At 30.9% G+C, this 13,408-nt stretch overlaps 1 protein-coding gene across 1 annotated transcript in view; it reads left to right on the top strand.

Annotated features, from left to right (window-relative positions):
* LOC148305036 (uncharacterized) overlaps window positions 1-13,408 on the top strand; it is a 32,012-nt gene that overhangs the window by 1,253 nt on the left and 17,351 nt on the right. The window lies entirely within an intron of this gene.

Raw genomic sequence — 13,408 nt, 5'->3', positions numbered from 1 at the left:
ACATTTGTAGATCATAATAATATATCTGCATAATACACACACACACACTCTCTCACACACACACACACACATATTTATACATATATATTTGTGTGTGTGTGTCTTTTAGTACAGAATATATATATATATATATATATATATATATATATATATATATATATATATATATATATATATATATATATATATATATATATATATATATATATATATATATATATATATATATATATATATATATATATATATATATATATATATATATATATATATATATATATATATATATATATATATATATATATATATATATATATATATATATATATATATATATTTGTGTGTGTGTGTCTTTTAGTACAGAATACATGTATTTATCTGAGTGGGATTATTGCTACATTGCTAAGAAGCAATATCTTCCACCTAACCAAATACATACTAGTGATTCTGTTTAAAAATTAGTCTCACACAGCTGTTTGTACATTTATGATATAGGAGATAGCATCTGCGCATAAGTATAAAAAAATGTTGATTGCAATACGATTTGACAAATAATTATTACGTTAAATATTGTTAACTGTAAATTAATGAAAGAAAAGAAGGCAAAGGAAGTAGGATTAGGTACAGAGTTTAGGAGAGCACAATATGATTGACAGCTAGGATGAAAAATAGTAATGTTTCAAGGGTTTCTTGAAACCCATTAGAGATTATTAATTTACAATAAATTGCAGATAAAAACATAATATGAACTGTATTTAATGTATGGTATATCGTATCATTTATTTCATTTTTTTAATTTCAGTAAAAAAAATATGTTTTTTTTCTTCTCTTCTCTCTTTCTCTTTACCTCCTCGGATATCCTATTTGATAATTATTATAAAGTATACTTTCCACAAATATTAAAATATATGTGGAAAATGCATTAAGTCGATTTTTTATTATTATATAAATGCAGTTCCATCAACTGATGTCAGTACCAAATTTATATTATTTGATTCTTAAAAAATATAATTTAATCAATTGTCTTCTATTTTTTTATGTAGAAATTAACTAATTGCGATTAATTACCCGCAATATTTACATATTATTTGAGTATTATTAATAAAATTAACTTCCGGAATGGTTGATTTAGGTCGCCATCTGTGGTATTGGTTCAGTGAAGTTTTCACACAAAACCGGCTTTTACAATTACTAGAACACTTGCGAAATGATATCTGAAATGTACAAAATTGCTTTGTCTAATACTGGCCTTACAATTGCATAGGCTTTGGCAACCAGTCATAACGTTGTTTGTGCTTTATTATGTTTAAGAAATAATTACGGATTTACATCATAGTTTCCAGGGCCGAATTAGTATAGCCGGTGCCCAGAACCCCTTGAATTTATTTATTTATTTTAAAAACCCAAAATCCAAGTAAAATATCGTCTGATCGCGTTATTTACCATTTTGTGAGAAATTATCTAAAATGACTTAAAATTACGTCAGTCCCAGATAGAAATTTAATTATTTTCTTGAAAAAAAAAACTAGAGATTTTTTTTATTATTATCGTATTTTTATATTTATCAGTATCGAGAAATTAGTGACGGCTGTAATGGAAACACTTTAGGCCGATACTAATTACCTGTATCCCTACACTCACCCAATAACAAAACAATCATTTTTCTACTAAATAACCGTCGCTCTGTATTCCATGTACTTAAAATCAATGTAAACGCAATCTTGATCGTCAAGCTAATATAAGCATAACGACAAAAAGTAGAAAATTGGAATAACCCTATATTATATGCGCTATCTCAATCCTTTCTTTCGTTAAATCAATTTAAGGTTTATAGTTGGTTTTGCCATGAGCGAAAATAATTTATATTTATTTGTCATTTTTATAGCTAGCGAATATTCGACAATGTCTATCACTGTGAATTGAAAATGAAAGGTCCTTTGATGCATTTGACGAGTTACTTTTTTAAACTGTTTTCCATTGTTTAATAAAATAATTATTTTTTATAGCTGGGCAAACATTATTTCAAATTGTGACTTATAAAATATTCCTTTTAATAATGAAGAATTTAAACTGTACTGTTTTTATTTCATTTTTATTTGGGTGTCTTTTCAAGAGTCTAGTAATTGTATTGACGTGATAGTCACATTTTCAAATCTGTCCATAAATAAATCTGAATCCAACCCTAATAAATCAATCAAATCCAACTACATAGAGGTATGGGATCAAACTACCAAGTATAATCGGAATTTTGTTGCATTCTTATTCATGTATATATATATATATATATATATATATATATATATATATATATATATATATATATATATATATATATATATATATATATATATATATATATATATATATATATATATATATATATATATATATATATATATATATATATATATATATATATATATATATATATATATATATATATGAATCCTTTTTTTCGCGAGTAGATGATGGTTTGTTTCTTTTATGGTCAGTCTCCACCCGTTCTTCCGCTCGTCTCTTCAATTCGGCGAACCCGCTGCAGAGCATGTCGGAGATAATTTGAACCATTTGGCTTATGCAGGTTCGTCCTCTGTAGTTTGTGCCTTTGCACATGCCTTCCGCAATCGTAAGAAGCGGGCCTGTCTTGTATTATTATGGCCTATCCATTTTGCTCGCTGTTGTGCTACTTTATTTAGTGAACATCTTGACTCCCCAGCCCTGCTTTATACCTCGTTGTTCCCTACATGTTCCAACCGATGAATCCCCAACATGCGCCTGTAGCATCACATCTCAAACGCCTCCGGTCGCCCCCGTTCTGCCTGTCCGATAGTTCCAACATTATTTATTTAATTATTTTATTTATTATTTATTTTACTAACCCATTCATCTCTTTGCAGTACTAAAATCGATCATTATATAATAAATCGATATCAAATACATATCATTTTGCTCGATTAAACGACGTACTATGATATATAATAATTATTTAATAGTAGATATTTACATATATATTAAATATAACTTAACTTAACTTGATATTATGATATACTCGTATTGATGTATCATCGGCTGACAAACAATACAAGTACGTTACGTTGGCAAGCCTGCGTTTACATTTTGACGTTTTCTGTAAACAATTTTGACGTTCCGTGTAAAATTGGTCTCTTGTAGATTTTCTTTCTACTTGGACATGATTTTTTTAAGGTTTCATACGAAATTACAAGCGAAAAAATTATAGTGAGAATTTTCGATTGATTTTAGAAAGGGGAGCTAGTCTTAATCTCCATCACTTAAAAATACTTCACAGTAATGTGAATTAAAATTTATGTTTACACTACATATAAAGTACTGAATATTTACATTTAATTTATAAAATATGCCGTGGGCACATTTTATACTGTTATTTTTCTTTAAGTATGTGTTTTTACGAATCATTCAAATTTGAATGATATTAACTATTTCGTTTTTTGTCCCTACCTCCATTGCGTATTTATCAATTACTTTTTCTAGATTGTTAATAATAAATAATCAAACCCTTATCCGCACCCCAATGGTGCATGGGGTACTGCGTCATATAAACGCAGTGTTATCTTGATCGTTTACACATGAAGGAAAGGTGATCAGCCCTCTGCTTCAGATACCAGTCCAGGGTAATCTTGGATAAATATGACAGTGAAAAAATCACTTATATTTATTTTACCCCCCTTGGGAATCGAACCCGGGACCTCCAGAACGTTAGCCGAGCGTGCTGACCATTACACTACGGAGGCGGACGATTGTTAGGTATTCAATAACTACATGAATAATGAAGGTTATAAGAGTTATTGGGCTAAAACATTGATTCGATAAAACGTGGTATTTATTTTTCATATTTGCGTTTTTTCCCCTTTTTAAATGTTTTTATGAAGTAAATTATTTGTAATTTGAAAATATTCGACTTAAAAATGCGTGTTTTGACAGATTTTTTTATACAGTCAATTAAAACTTGACTGGCAATAAGAAGTAATTATACGTAGACCAAAAAATCAAAACCTTTACAAGCAACTTTTTTCTTGCTCGATACTTTCAGTGCCACCCGTATACTATGTTACTTTTTAAGTACGACAGACTTGTTTTACAGTGTAGAAGTATTTGATATCGAAGGTCACCTGCGATAGGTAGGTTGTATTGTCCGATTAACATGATACATAATAAAATAAAAAATAATTATACGAGTTTATCATAACATCAATGCGTGAAACCAGGATATCGCGAATGATACAAGGTCACACCTACTAAAGAATAGACCCTTAATAAAAGTAGACAATTTTAGTATACTGGACTCTTGATTATCCGAGTCGCATTAACCGTCTCCCGATTAAACGTTTTTTTACAAATCTAGGATTTTCCCTTTTATTTATTTACTTAAACTTCATGTACATTAAAAAAAAATCATGTACAGCTAAAAAGTAATATCTTCCAACCAACCAAAAACAGACTAGTGATATTAGTAAGAATGTTTGATACCTTGTAAACCTGTTTGCAATAAGAGGGATGATTGTACTTGAGCAAAAAAAAAAAATTAAAAATTGATGATAATAAGGAAGGCAATTAAAAATGTAGTTAAGGGAAGGAGATAGAGGGAAAAACTTAGGGATGAGGTTTGATGGACGTTTAGAATTTTAACATAGATAGTAATGTCTCAGACGTTTCTTAAAAGTTATTAGAAAGGTTGATTTTTTTTACAAAGAGAGGTAATTCATTCTTTAGACTGTCCTTATTACTGATAATTATTAGTCTACTGTATAGTAATTATACTTTTTTGACATTTTAACAAAGTTTAAGAAGAATATGGGAGTGTGGGTATTTATAGGGCTTATCACCTATCAAAGGCTGTTTAAGTGATCACTTTACACACGGTATAATATTCACAATTCTACCAATTGTACAACATAAATTAGTTTAATTATAATAACACGTGGAGAGTATATTAAAATGCAGTTATATACGTATATAAAATAAACGCAATAATTGTTGGGTAAAAATGGGAAAAAAAACTAATCTAGTCTGGATAGCTAGTTTTGTTAACTACCACTAATCTAAATAATATGGGTATTATTAAATAAAAAATGAAATCATCTAATCCATTTTTGGGTCACAAGAATTGCTGAAATTTTGTGACTTTTATGACTTTAGGGATTATTTTAGACAAAAAGCACGCTACCAAAAAAAAATTATATATATGATACTTATATCAGTAAAATGTGATAATTTTAACATTTCTAAAAATGGAATAACCCGCAAAGTCTCTATTTTAGAGGCTTGTCTGCAGATAGGATAGTGAGGATAGGATCACAAACACCCAGACCAATTGAAAAAAAAATATCTTGAATTCATTTTGCAATTGACGGGAATCGAACCCGCGACCACAGATTCGCAGTCGAGCGTCTACCCAACTACGCCACAGCGCCTGCCATAATTCAGCCTAGTCTATAATCATGTTAATATGAAATATTAAAAACATTTTTTTAAATAAATTTTATTAAGTGACTTTTTACACAATTTTTAAAGAAAAAAAATATAAGAAGACTCATTAAAATTATCAATTATAATGAACGTTAAGTATCAATTATTGTTGAATTGTGAAAGTAACGTCATAAGCAAAAGTTTTTATTTTTTGCCTCTTACTGCATATGTTTTTTTCCCATTAGATTCTCATCGTATCACTTATGATTAAATACTTTTTTTAAATAACCGTATGAACACATATATTTTTAAATCTACCCGAAGCGCTTCATAATTTCTAAATCACGAATATCATAACATTTTTTTGTTTTCTTTTTTTTTCCTAATATTTCAAAAACACACATACACACACATACACGCAATTTGTAAAGATATGTAAATATATTAAAATGATACGGATAATTAAATTTCAATTATTGTAAAAGCATCTCAGATCTTAACTAAACATATTGGTTAAATATTTTTATTTATTCATTTATTATATAACTAACTAGCTTACCATAACATTGCTTCCTCGCAGGGGTAGGCGGAGAGAATAGAACGCCGCATCAATCTGTATTTGCAAACATTGTTATCCTCTTTCACATTCATTTATCTCCTCTTACCGTACCCGCTGATTATTCCGACTCAGGAGTCTGATTCTGACTAAATAATCAGCGAACCTGACCTGACCACTTTCAAGTATTTCATAAACTTGATCATGTCAAGATTTCCTCGGTCTTGCTTTGCTGCTATTATCAACCACATTCACCTCATAAATTTGTTTAATTTTTATTTTTAAACCGTTTAATTGAATATGTATTGTCCACTTCCGTAGTACATTGGTAAGCGCGTTTGGTTACGGTACGGATGTCCTAAGTTTATTACCAGGTGGGGTCAAAATAAGTGATTTTTAGATGTAATATTTAATATTACCCGGGCCTGGTACTGGAAGCACAGAGTAGACTCACTTGAAACACCTTTCTTTCATGTATTCAACGATCAATATAACTCTACTTGTACATTTGTGACAGTGCCCTATGCACCATTGGGTGCGAATAAGGGTTAGAAAAAGAAGTTTTTTTGTATTATTTTAAATTTAAGTATTACCTGGTAAATATCGCTACTAATTCCTTAAAATCTATCGTGACACGTGTTTCGATGCATTGCGCATCATTTTCAAACACCGTATGTGAAGCTAAGTCTAAATTTTAGAGTTATATCCTTGGGACGATGAATGTTGAAGAGGGGGTAGGGGTTGTTTCCTATTTTTATTAAATTATTAATTCTTTTTTATGTGTAGGAACACAGACTATAGGTTTTAAGAAAAAGTGGTATTTACCAAATAAAAAAATAAATAAAAATTAGAATATTTTACCACAGAGTGATTGCCGACTCAATTTATTTGCGTTTATTTTAAAGAAATGTCTTTAATTATTTGGAACAAAGACAATAAACAAGTTTTAAGATATAGTAGTATTAACCAAGTAAAACGTAAATTAATATATATTTTACCATAATATCTCAATTAAATAACGTTTTTTTTTAAATATTTATTTGCTTTTATTTTAAAGAAATACCGATAATTATTGGAGTCGAAATATGAAATGTTGTAGCATATCTATTGAGCTATGATTTGCGTAATTTGTTTCGTCCACATAAACAATAGGCATTGCAGCATCCTGCGAGTGCATCTCTCCGCCACTCTTACTTTCAGAAAGTGCATAATGCGCCCGCTAGCACCAGCGCACACCTTCTCTCGCATTCCCGATCTCGGCTGACGGCATTCTAGTACTTGTGTAAATCGCTGAATTCCCTCAATAAGAGGTATCGGTTTTGTAACATTGCGTTATCCACGCGACTCGACACATTTACATAAATATCGGCGCCGATGACGCACTCACCAGTGTCCGACGCTGATCGGACTTTCTTCGGACGTTTCTTCGGCGCTCGAATACCGCGCGAAACGTGGACGAATCTTATTTATTTATTTTAACATATTACATACATAAGTCACATATCGCTAACTTCTTTCAACAAAGTCATACATCAATTTTATTTTTAGGAAATCGTTTTTAAATTATTTATTGTAACTGCAGACAGTTGGTAGAATTCCATATTGAATTGTTGGGTAATAAATCCAAAATAAAACAAGTTTTTTTGGATTGAATTCTACATTTATTTATGTATATCTTAATACGTGACGCGTTTCTTCTTCTTAATGGATGTTGCAATGCCAATTCTTCGTCTCGTGTTTGATAATGTCCTAAGAAGACGAAACGCGTCACGTATTAACATATACATAACTAAATGTAGAATTCAATCCAACAAACCTAGTTTTATTTTGGATACCAAGCAATTGATTTTAAAGTTTAAAAATATAACACGTAAAATGTATTAAAATAAATATCAACCCTCTTATTGAACTTTTTACTGTGCAACAGATCTTTTTATGTAAAACCTGAAGGTTTTTTTCTCCATTTGAAAGATATTTAGTATATTAAAAAAAAAATAATTAAACTTTACATTTTCTTCAAAATGCAAAAACGTCACTTTCTGCCCTGTAGCGGGTAAATATTAAGTTAAAAATATGCCGCTTTTGCTAGGATATAGTACATTTTCTGGGCACTCCGAAAACATGCACAGCTGAAAATTGACGATTTTTGATTTATGACGTTGTTGAAAGGAGTGAGCGATATATAATATTCCCGATGAGTAACTTCCATTACTCGTTTTGGGACATGGAATTAAGGATGTCAAGACTGAAAAACAGATAAGAAAGTGACAAATATGAAAACACTAGGCAAAATATAAAATATAAAGCAATAAAACGGGTGTCGGGTTGTGGTCCCTTGAGTGTTGAGGCCTGTTGAGTCAGAGTTTCTGAATTCGAACCCCTTCTAATTTCTCATAATGAACCGCTAAGGCTCACAGAAATAGTTTGAAATTGTATTTTTGTGAATAATAAAAATATCTCTTTTATTTTCAAAATTAAATTAAAAGTTACAGGAAATAGGCATGTAAAAAAACATAAGTTAATATGCATGTTTAAAGCTAGAAAATGAGAAACGTGTGTATTGTTTGGCATTCTGGGTCATCTATGGAATGTTTAGATCGCCCAAATCACTCACGTGTTTTGTGCTGAGGCGAAATTTTTGGCATTCTTGGCATGTTAAGATCGCCCAAATCACTTACGTGTACTGTGCTGAGGCGAAATTGTTTGCATTCTCGGCCACCTATGGAATGTTTACATCGCCCAAATCACTTACATATTGTGCTGAGAGACAAAAAACGCGAATATATTAGCGAGTTGCAACAACGGCTCAGAAAGCGGAGTCGCGACCTTTAGATGGACGAAACGCGGATGTAGATATTGGTGAATAGAATGTTCTCTCGGTAGATTGGCAGCGGTAGAGGGGACGGTGGTGGAGGTTTCGCCAACACTACACATGTATGCAGCCTAGTATAGCAAGTTTTATCTGGATATCTGACATTTTACTGCACGGCTTATCTTTCAACTCCATCTGAGCGTCATAGCCGCGTGACCGCACGACCATCTCGCAGGGGTAAAAGTAGAATCAGCAAGGTTAGGGAATTTTAAGTCGTTTCGATACGTCAACACATTGCAAAAAGAGCATTCTAAAAGAAAAAATCGTAACCTGCGAACCGTAATCCGGTTCTTAGATCACAAGTTAATGTAGCCAATCGTTCCAGCGGCTATTACGAATTCAATAACCCGGGTATTTAGTTACATTCAGGCTGGTCCATTGGTCGGCAGAGTGTGGTTCCGAAGCCGAATGTGGCTCTTTGACCCTTTAAGAACAAATCTCCGCGGGAAGGCTCTTCGACTCTGCGTATTTATGCCAACAATATTTTCGAGCATAAAACTTATTAAAAGCAAACGGAGGAATTATCTTATTTATATTTATAAATATAACGACATACAATCCTGTCTTGATCAAACTTTCGAAAGAGATGTAAGGACATAATTCGCAACAAGTGTTCTTATGGATACCCTCCTTTCACATTTTTTTACTACTACTACTAATACCATCACGCCGTTTCGTGAGAGGATGGAATGCCACAATATTCTGTCCCGACATACACTCCACGCTTCTTTCACATCCATACATCTTGCCTACATGCCCTCCAATTACGTAGACTTTACTCTTTTTTGGACATCCTAGTTTTGTTATTTTTTCAGAAATGTGGTGTCTTATTTAGAAAATATGAAAAGACGAACGAGACAAATAAATGAGCTCTGTGACAAATCTTGATTGAAATGAAACATTGAATCCATTGTGTCTATTGTATTGTTGTAAGGGATCAACCTTATTAATTTATTATCAACTATACACATGCACTATCCTTTTTAAGACAAATAAACTAAATATGCCATAAATCATTGGACATTGGCAATCCCTTGCGAGGATCTTGTTAATCCTTGGGAAGGAGAATTTTCTAAGGCAACTAATATTTTTTTTGATCGTTGTAATGTGCATATTTAGCTCTATGCTTATAAGTTTGCCGACCACTGGGCTAGACAGTCGAAAACACGAGTGTTTAATGTCAAGTCCTACCTGTAATAAGCACTTGTTGAACACCTTCCCGTTATTTAACGATTGGTAAATATCGGTTACCAATAATCATTTATTTCCCAAACCGCGGCTTCAAGGTAAGCCGGTTGGAGGCGTTTACTGGTCCAATACACACGCAGATGGAGTGATTCAGAAACGCTAATATATAACGTTTAATTTGTAATGGATTGGCGGTGTAGTTCACCGTGGAATGGACAAAAAATACAGTTATTCCGTGAATTATAATGCACAAGGATAGCACCGTGTCAGTAATCTCACGATCGCGTTGCCTTGCTTTCAACTGCGTTACTTTGCCAACTGATGGAATTTCCATCGAAATTGTAATGTCATTGTAGCTAATGGAATATTTAAATCATATAAATAATTAAACTATTTGTGCAAATATCAATGTAGCTTTTTGACTTATTTTTATACTAGATATACCATCCTGACCTACAAAAAATTCTTTAAGAATTAAGATAATGAGCAAATTAATATTAACATTTTTATTTATTCACATATATGATAATTGTTCATGTTAGAATACACATATATTTCTTATGCAAAGAGTTTTGTTTGCATTATGCATATTAGATGCATAAAGCGTGTTAAAAAAATAAGTACAAAAAACATATTGTATACATACTAATACATACAGTTTAATATTGCCAAATCGATGCACTGAACCCTCATGGTCACAATATTAAACATTATCAAGAGCTGTTAAATGATTTAAACCTTCAGAATTTCTAACATAAATTCAATAAATATTTTTTTTTCTTTTGAAATAACAATTAATTATTTATAGCACATAGATTCCAAACTTTGATAAATCTTAGGTATAAAATGAAATAGTGCTTGTTGGTTTAAAAAAATAGAATAACAAGTAAGCAATCTATAGTGTTACTAAACTCTGATAGTATGATATGTAAATTATATCTCATCACTGATTAAGGGAATATGAATGTCGGGGTATTTAGAAGAAGAATATGTATTAAACATAAACATATTCCTCTCAAATATCCGAATAATATTCGTACTTAAAATAAACTTGTCACCATCTTGAATGTCCAGATAAAACTTGTCACCATAAAAAAAACGCGCTTAGTGTCAGAAATGAAAACTCTGAGAAGCATGACAGGCAAGAGTCTTCGAGATAGAATCAGAAATGCCAGGGAAATATGCGAGATCGAAGATGTCGTTAGGTGGGGAAGGCAACGAAGGAGACAATGGTATGCGCATGTGAGGAGAATGGAACCATCCAGACTCCTCCACATCGCACTGTACGGCCAACCCCATGGTAGACGACTCCCGGGCAGACCACCAAAGAGATGGGTCGATAGCTGGGAGGCTAATCCCTCTTAAAAAGGCCTATAATAATAAGAACAAGAAGAAGACCATCTTGAATGTATTTTTATTGTAAACCATATCAGCACCCATTGGAATGTTACGTGCAATGCGCAAATTATAAATGAGCTTGAAAGTTTAAGAAAACTTATTAAAAAATGTAATTACAACATTTTGAGTGTGTCCAAATACTTGTTCACAAAATCTGGATTATCTCCAATTACAGGAGTTATTTTCATATTATTTTTTGACATCTCATCAAAGGTGAAGAAGAATATGGAAGTCTGGGCATTTACGGGGCTTACGACCGTCATAGGCTGGTTTAAGTGCCGTAAATGCACAGACTTCCATATTTTTCTTTATCTTTGATGAGATGTCAAAAAAAAAAAATTAGTATTAAATAATTTCTCGCTCGTATTTAATAAGCTCGGTGCAGAAGATGGTAGTTACTATAATGCGAGAGATCCCGAATCCGCGTCGTATATTTAAAAAAAATATTTATTATTATTTTCAAAAATACTTAACTTCATACTATTTCTGTGAGCTAAGGCGGCTCATTATTAAATATAGGTATGAAATTGTAGTAGAGTGGGTTTGAACCGGGAAACTCTGACTAATGAGTCCTCGCAATTTTGGTTGCTTAGTAGACAATGCTTCTTAGCATTAAAGCTTCCAATGTACATTTTTTCTGTTTGTGAAGTTATAATATATAAATAAATAAATAAAAATAAATGAATGAACAGAGTCACAATTATATATTTTTTCTCTAGCTCGTTTAAATATGAATGATCGTTTTCTTTTTATTATATGTATATATATATATATATATATATATATATATATATATATATATATATATATATATATATATATATATATATACATATATATATATATATATATATATATATATATATATATATATATATATATATATATATATATATATATATATATATATATATATATGTAAACAAATATTTCTGGCGTTATATTATGTATTAATATAAATCTATTTATGCATATGTTTACATGTAAAAAAAAGCGATTCAATGTTTTTACTAAAGGCTTTTGTTATGTTGCGACTGTTTTATAAATTGTGATGTATTTATTTATACTATGCGAAGTTTAATTTTTATGTCGACCTGTTTTGCTTTTACGTTTTAATCCGCAAACTAATAATGCGTTTTTTTTATTAATTCTGAAAATATAAAAATAATACATTTTTTAAGATGATCATAATTCATATTTCAAACCTATTTTTTTTTAACGATTTTGAGAATTCGATTTGTAGTTCATATATTTATCCTTCATGTTCATGAATTAAATACACAAAATATGATACATTCTAGAAGACACCACAGCCTAGTCGTGCAATACGAAGAAAAACTATACAAATCAGACTTAGTAGGGCGAATTTTTCGTTTGAGGCTAGAATTAATTATAATTTTTATAATTTTTTATGTACATTTATTGACTTTTCTTTGAAAAAAGGTAGTCTTCCTGTTGATCAAAAGCAGGAGATGTGATATTATTTTGTCAGTACTTTTTTTATGCGAATTTGTCCTGATTTGTACGAACTAAAATAATATACAAAGTATTCTACAATAGCTCTTGTGAACTCATACTCGTCGGTCATGAGATTACTAATGTACAGCATCATGAGATTCATGGTGTATGTAGAATTACGAAGTGACATGAGAATTATAATATATGTATGAGTTCCAAAAATTTTAGAAGTGTGGTAGTCAATCGTGGGTAGAATGGTAAATGTTGCACTCGTATAAAGTGATCACTTTACCAGCACATGATAGGTTATAAGCCCTGTAAATGTCCAGACTTCCATATTCTTCTTCATCTATGTTGGGATGTCAAAATAAACACTATTGAGCGATAATGATTAATAATTTTATTTTCTATAATACATGATTACATATTTTAATTATGGTTTTGTATCCTACATCAAATATAATGCGAGCTTATTTTACGTAACCATTAGT

Source organism: Brachycentrus maculatus, unplaced genomic scaffold (assembly GCF_059751285.1).
Source record: "Brachycentrus maculatus isolate JH-2025_06_01 unplaced genomic scaffold, ASM5975128v1 h1tg000292l, whole genome shotgun sequence".
In the NCBI taxonomy this organism is placed as follows: Eukaryota; Metazoa; Arthropoda; class Insecta; order Trichoptera; family Brachycentridae; genus Brachycentrus; species Brachycentrus maculatus.
The sequence above is the reverse complement of the archived record's forward strand: the minus strand, read 5'-3'. Positions and strand labels throughout refer to the sequence as shown.